The sequence below is a fragment of the Helianthus annuus genome, chromosome 8, assembly GCF_002127325.2.
Source record: "Helianthus annuus cultivar XRQ/B chromosome 8, HanXRQr2.0-SUNRISE, whole genome shotgun sequence".
NCBI lineage: Eukaryota > Viridiplantae > Streptophyta > Magnoliopsida > Asterales > Asteraceae > Helianthus > Helianthus annuus.
This window is the reverse complement of record NC_035440.2, coordinates 117794881-117802193: the sequence shown is the minus strand read 5'-3', so window position 1 is coordinate 117802193 and position 7313 is coordinate 117794881. Positions and strand designations below refer to the sequence as shown.

Below are 7313 nucleotides of genomic sequence, written 5' to 3'. Positions count from 1 at the left end.
ATGTGTAGTATTACACATATGCACTACACAATTTTTTTTTTTTTTTGAAAATTTTTTTTATATAAAAAAACCTGCGAAAATTATTATGCAAAAAAAAATTGGTATGTTTTTTTGGTTTTTTTAGTTAGTTTTCGAGTTTTCACAATAACGAGGATAATGAGAAAACTATATCTAAATGAGAAAACTAGAAAGCTAACCAAAAAACCTAAAAAAAGCTAAAAACATACCAATTTTTTTTTACAATTTTTTATAAAAAATTGCTATTTTTTATGTATGGAAAAAAAGTTTAAAAAAAACCTTGTACTGCACATGTGCATTATACGTATACTACACATGTGCATTATATCTGTATTAGTGCACATGTGCAGTACAACAAAAAAAAAATTTTAAAAATCCTTTTTTTCCATACATAAAAAATAGCGATTATGTTTTAGGCTTTTTTTAGTTAGTTTTTTGGTTTTCTCATTTAAACTAGTTTTCTCATGATCCATCCCTTATATATATATCTATTATCTATTACTACTTTATAAAGCATATAGGAAGGACTTCTTAAAGTCCATAAAAATTCCCTTAAAACACCCCTAAAGCATGCAGTACAAGTCTTTTAAACACTATAAAATATCACTTTCCACTTATACCCTTATTAACTCAAACAAAAACACAAAGATAATGATCCTACCGTCCATCACTTTTATGATCCTATCCTACCGTCCATTAACTCCACACAGATCATGATCCGCGCATTCACTTTTGAAAGCTGTCATACAATCCCTGCTTTCTTACAATCCCCAAATCTCATTTCAAAATTCAAATCCACAGCTCCCTTCCCTTTTCATTCTCTCTCCGATTTTGGATCTGGATCTGCTTTGTCTTTGCCTTGCGTTCACCATAAGCCAGTACTCCATGGCTATTCGAGACACCTTCTCTCAGATGGTTAACATTGTGGGGGATGGGGATGACTATTTCAGACACCTTCCTCCTGATGTAACATGTTAGAGACACCTTAGTCGCCGCATTTTCGCTTCAATTCAGGTAATATCTCATGCTTTTTTTCTATAATTCTTACTCTATTTTACTTTGATTGTGGTTCTCCTGCTTCCGATTTGGTGTTTTTCCTTGTTTAAAACCCTAAAATCGAACCAATGTTGGTAGGTTTTTGAGTAAATCGAGTCCGTACAGATGTTGATCTTTAGTTAGTGAAGTATCTGTTTAATTGAATTGAGTTTTTGTTAATTTTTGATCAAATTGGATCTTTTTTAGTTTGATTTTTTTGTGCGAATTAGGTTTTGTGATAAATTTTCAGGGGAAATGAGTTTTGTTGCTCTGGTTTTTGTTAGAACTGGAAATCGAGTCCGTACAGATGTTGATCTTTAGTTAGTGATGTATTATTGTTTATCATTCTGGATATGTACAATGGACAAATCATGCTTATCGTGTTTTTCTCTATGGATCTCCGTATTGTAGCATAGCTGGTGCTCCAAACGAATTTCACTCACAACAGTCATGCATGATATTGGTAACAGGAGGCACATCCAGAATGCAGTTTACGGGTTCCTGCAATTGTGACTGCTCTCGAGAAGGTGGAGCTCACACCTAAGGTAGTTTCCAAGAATCATTTTTTTACACTTTATTTAATTTCTATATAACTGGCTTCGGAACATGCATGATAGAATGAAATTTCATGATAATGATATGCATTTTTTTATGCTTGCAGTTTCGAGGATCTGAGATCATTCAACTTCAAGATTTTAGAACTGCTATTCGAAGATATTGCAAGTGTGCATTCCAGATCTTATGTTTTTGGCCTTGAGAAGGTAACAGATGTTCATTAGACGTAGCAATTTCGACATGTTTACTTAAAATCGGGTCGGTTTTTGCTTTATTTAGACGTGCATTCTATATCTATAGGCAATGGAGCAGGCTTCAGACCAAGGCTTTATACATATTAGTCGAGTTTTAATATTGTAGATTTCTTTTTGCATGTTTTGGTTATTTTATTTTATTTTTATGGGGCTCAATAAGACCTGTAATTTAATTTCTAACTGTAACTGGTACCCTTAAAACTTCAAAAGAACTGTTGTAGACTAAGTAGAATTCCTTTTTCTTTGATTTCCTTGATCATCCAACCTCATTCATATCATGTTGATGTCAAAAAATTGATTGTTATCAAGGTTTTAGGGCATGATTTTGTTTATTACTCGGTCGAAGCTTCTTGAGTGGTGTTAATATTTGGGTAGGGATGAGCCCGGTACCAAATATACCGGTTTAGTAACGATACGGTACCGAAAAACGGAGAAAGTGGGTACCGGTACCAGTACCGAATATACCGGTTCAGTACTGGTACGGTACCTTTTTTGTTTGTGTGTAATACTTTCAGATACGTGTTAGGTTCCTCAAAGATAGTGTTTGTGTGTAATTCTTCCGACCTTCTCTCTCTCTCGGCGAATTTGTATCCTGTTGTGCATAATTATGGTTTTTTTTTTGTTTTGTTTTTGTAGACTGATAAGGCATCAAAATTGGATGAAGCAATTGAATATATGAAGCAGCTTCAGCTCAGAGTACAGGTTTTGCAGTTCTCAAAATCAAGAAATCTATTGTACATTTTGATTAAATGTTTATAGATAATTAAATATTTTAATTGATACTTAGATGTTAACTATGAGGAACGGGATGAATTTATATTCAATGTTTGTACCACCCGCATTTGATCAGTTCGGGATCTTCGTGTTCTTTCAGGGTAACTTGATTTGTTTAAACTCAGTGTTTGATAATATTAAGGAAAAAGATTTTTGAGGGTTCTTGATTTTGTGATTTGTAGGAATCTTTGATGAATGGTGGTGGAAATGAGGGGGGTCAGCTAATGAATTCACATCAGAAATTGGTTCTTCCGGTTGATATGGACGGGTAAGCTTCTATTGGGCCCAGTTGATAAATGGTGTTTGCGTGTTTGCTTTTGGTTATTGGTGCAATCATGACCCGTTCTTCAAATAATGAGTTAATTTGGGGAAAAATTGTATACGGGTTCATGTTGGTAAAGATGGAATGCTATTGGAAGCTTTTCCTACCCGAAGAGTTCATTTTGGTAAAAATTGTATACGGGGAAAAATTGTCGCCACCACCGCTTCTCATCTCCACCACCGGTCTCAATCACCACCATTGAAGAGTTCTAGAGGTAATTTGAAATTGAATTGGTAGTTTTTAAATTAGGTTTTTAATCAATTTTCTCTGAATTTAATTTGTTTCTATTTATTGTAATACATCAAAATTTTGAATCGTATACAGCTGTTTTGTTTAAGTAGGTTGTTGGTTGTGTATGTGTTTTATTAAAGCCCCAAATTGGGAATAAGGGTTTTTTCAATCTGAATGTGATTCTATTTAAACGAGTCACCACCAAGCATTGTATGTGAAGTTTGACTAGAAAAAGTATTTTGACAGAAGATTATTATGTGATTAATGTTTATATGAATGTGCTGAATTGTGGCTGAGTTTTGGTTAAACCTATGAGATATTTCTAGAAGATCATATCTGCTGCTTTGATTTTTCTTTAATCACCATTGATAATAGTATTATATGTTGATTGAATGGCTGAGTTTTGATTACAAGCTTTCTTGATTTCCATTCCTGTAAGTAGTTAACATTCATGATGAACAGGAGCAATACAACTTGGGTTACCAACATGTGCCAGACGCTAGAAGATATATGCCCCGATATTGATAAACTTGTAGGCAAGGTATGCTTTTTTATGCTTCTATGTAATAGTTTTTGTTTCTTTTTCCAGTTGGTCTTCAAGATTATCATGTAATTTTCATGTCACCGGTAATTTATTGAAAATTCTGTTTCCGTCAAGGTTTAATGTCGCTAAAACCGCCATTTTACCGAGAGATTCAGGAATTGGACTGGAGATCCGGTTTAACGAGAGATCTAGATCTAAGAGACGGAAGATGTAGGATATCGTGTATGGAATCTGACCGTAGATCCGGTTTCCGGACAATAAAGCACGGCTGAGCATCCGAAGCTTCCCGAAGTTTATAGGTATAGTTTCGGAAATCAAATTGTTACGTAGATCTAGATGCATTAACGACTGCAGGTTACCGGTAAAAATCTTTGAGGCTCATAGAGCAAAAATGTATAGGCCCATTAAGTAAAAATGTGTTATGGGCCTCTGGCCCATGTTAGAAACTCCATTAAACCCGAAACATAATCGACACAAAAATCTTATATGGTTCTGCTATTTGATTGCTCAAAACGCAATCGACATGAAACCAAACCAGTCAACATCCTTAAGTCCCAATGTAGTCCTCAACCGAGGTAGGCCACACGAACCCGGTACATTTCCCCCAAATAAGGAACTATCTATATTTATCCATAATGAAATAATTAGGCTGATTTAATACTGTAATATGTTTGACGTAAAGATAAATAACACAGAATCATGTGATATATGTATTATTTATTATTTGATAACAACAACGCTTTGGCCGAGTGGTTAAGGCTTGTGCCTGCTAAGTACATGGTGTTTCCCCGCAAGAGTTCGAATCTCTCAAGTGTTGTTTATTTTTTTATATATATCATTTGCTTTTTTAACTGGTTTTTTATTATATTTAAATCAAACTCCTTTTTGAAACATAATAAATCGTAAACTATAAAATTTTATTATATTGAACATACTTTGATATATTTTCTAAACAGTTTTGGGTATTTTGCAATAGGCTGAGGATATGACAGGATCTCTACTAAAAGAGTACTTAATAAAGGAACCAGATGGCAATATTCGTAATAAAGAAGAAACAGGTGCACCTGTAGACAAATCACTAGATGCTGAAGATTGAAAGATGCATCATTTTGATAATGTTGTCATTGTGGAACCCGCCTCATTCTGGACTTCATCCCACTTTGAGTAATGATTTTCAGTCATATACATCTGTTTATAAGTTGGTTTTTGTTTAAGGTTAATTTTAGGTGACACAATTGACGCGTAGGACACCAGATTATTTCTTATGATGCTGAATTGACATTTTTCATGAGACCAACATGCGACTAACCACTCATGGAGAATAATGCCGGAGTTAATTTTCTGGACAAAATCAGTATGGTCATTGACAGCTCTACACTATGCGATTACATTTATATTGTGTGATTTCAGTAGGATAAGGTCATGTTGTCATAGTAGAATTCTTTACATTTGTTTTAACTGTTGTAATATGATAATTTATATGGTTAAACTAGAGGTGTATTCGATTGGTTTTGGGTGCTAGCTGGACCGAAATGTTTGGTTATCGGGTTTTTAACTATTGCAAATAAATCAAGATTTTTGCCTCTCTTTGGTTTTTGATTTGTTAACCATTTTACTTTATTATTATTTCATATTGAGTTTGGATTGTACGACGTTCATTTTAACTTGTATTTTTTGAGGTTACATTTTTTTTAACATGGAACAATTGGTATTGATCATTACTAAAAGAAAAAGAAGAAACTGGATCTATATATTACAATTCCATGCATACCTGAATAAGTGAACAAAAGTATATATGTGCCATGTAGAAGTGTGGAACCATGAGAATATAAAGTGTCTTCTAGAGTTCTAATCTAAAAGATAGCCAGCTAAAACACTATAATACAAAAGAAAAGACAACCAGACTTTGGATGACAAGTAATTCCTTGATTAAAAAAAATTCCTTCCAAAAGGACTACCTTCATACCTCGCTCGACTAACTGAAAAACGAAAACCGCATTGTAAATTGTTGCCGCCGCCGCAACGCGCGGGTTCCGACTAGTATATATATATATATAATTAGCAACCACCTATCACCACCATCCTCCACCTCCACCACCACCACCCTTCACCACCACCACTACCACCCTCATCATCTTATTTCTCGTACACGGTTTCGTAACATGAAACACAGACTCGTTCTTCACTTCCACCTATCTAAATTACCAGATAAAGATTTCAAAAGCAATATCAAAATAGTGAAAATGCATTAAACTTCCAGACTTTCTTAACCAAAACACCTACAATCAGGTATACATATTTAATTCAACTTTATAACTTGAATTATTGTCGTCATAATTAAATTGTTTAAATCTGTATTATGAACCACCATCTCCAAATCAACTCACCAACCAACCCCCCCCCCCAAAAAACTAATGAATCATCACTATAAATACAATCGGTAATTCCAACATTTTAAAATGAATCATCATCGGCACAAATTATTCAAGCCCAAATTCACAAAAGATTTTTTACCTTCAATCATATCATCATCGGTCACCATCCACAAGCCACCAGCACTCCGGCCACCACCACCTGCAACCACCCCTAAAACTACCTCCACCACCGCAAACACACCTTCACCATCCACAACCCACCTTCAGCATCCACAGACCACAACCCACCATCACATCCACCTTCACCATCCAAAACCCACCACCACATCCACCTTCACCATCCAAAACCCACCATCGTACACCTCCCACCACCACCACCCATCATTACCATCGCACCCACCACCGTACACCTCCCACCACCGCTACCCATCATCACCATCGCACCCACCACCGTAAACCTCCCACCACCGCTAAACCCACCATCACCATCACACCCCATCACAATCCACCACCCACCGCCGTACAGAGATTTTTAGAAGGAGTGAGTGTGAGTGCACTGGTTTTTTTTTAGAGAGAGAGAGTGAGTGCGACAGAGAGCTTGTGTTAGAGAGAGAGAAGAAAGAGGGAGAGAAAGTTAAGAGAGTGAGTGTGTGTGCAGAAGTTATAATTTAATATCTTTTCTACTTTTACAAAATAGTCCCAATCTATATATTACTTACACAAAAGCCCCTTGAATGGTGAAATTACAATAGTACCCTCATGTGCCTTGCACATAACTAGATTTAACCAAAAAATCTAACTAGGTTTGGCCTAAAGGACAAAACGTGCAAGATTTTGAAAGGTAAAGGACGCCGCCTGTCAATTTTTGCGCTAAAGGACATCGCCTGAAATTTGATGTGAACATAAAGGACAAAACTTGTAATTTACTCTATTTAATAATACCTTTACATGTTCCTACGTTTAACAATCTAGTCAAATGTCATAAGTAATCAAAATATTACTACATGTTAACGATGCTTAATAACATAAAACGATTAAACAAAATCGCGGAAGCTTGATCTTTGAATTGTGTTCGGTTCTTCATTTTGAGCTTGACCATCATCCGAGACTTCCTGCTGACTACCTAGAATTTAAAATCATTGAAAACGTTAATTTTATAATGTTTTGAACGTGTCTAAACGAACACGTGTGCCAGAACAAACAAA

The 7313-nt window shown here is 35.3% G+C and overlaps 1 long non-coding RNA gene and 1 other non-coding gene across 3 annotated transcripts; both read left to right on the top strand.

Moving 5' to 3' along the window:
* Positions 1-727: 727 nt before the first annotated feature.
* LOC110873814 lies at positions 728-5316 on the top strand. 2 transcript variants are annotated; one of them, XR_002555478.2, is made up of 10 exons: positions 728-1032; positions 1465-1598; positions 1715-1814; positions 2499-2564; positions 2650-2737; positions 2819-2904; positions 3038-3172; positions 3652-3730; positions 3848-4032; positions 4710-5316. It is a non-coding gene; the product is annotated as an uncharacterized LOC110873814 (long non-coding RNA). The 2 variants fall into 2 exon arrangements; XR_004863880.1 differs by having other exon boundaries at positions 2819-3172.
* Positions 4469-4550, top strand: TRNAS-GCU. The gene has a single exon. It is a non-coding gene; the product is annotated as a tRNA-Ser (tRNA).
* Positions 5317-7313: the final 1997 nt, after the last annotated feature.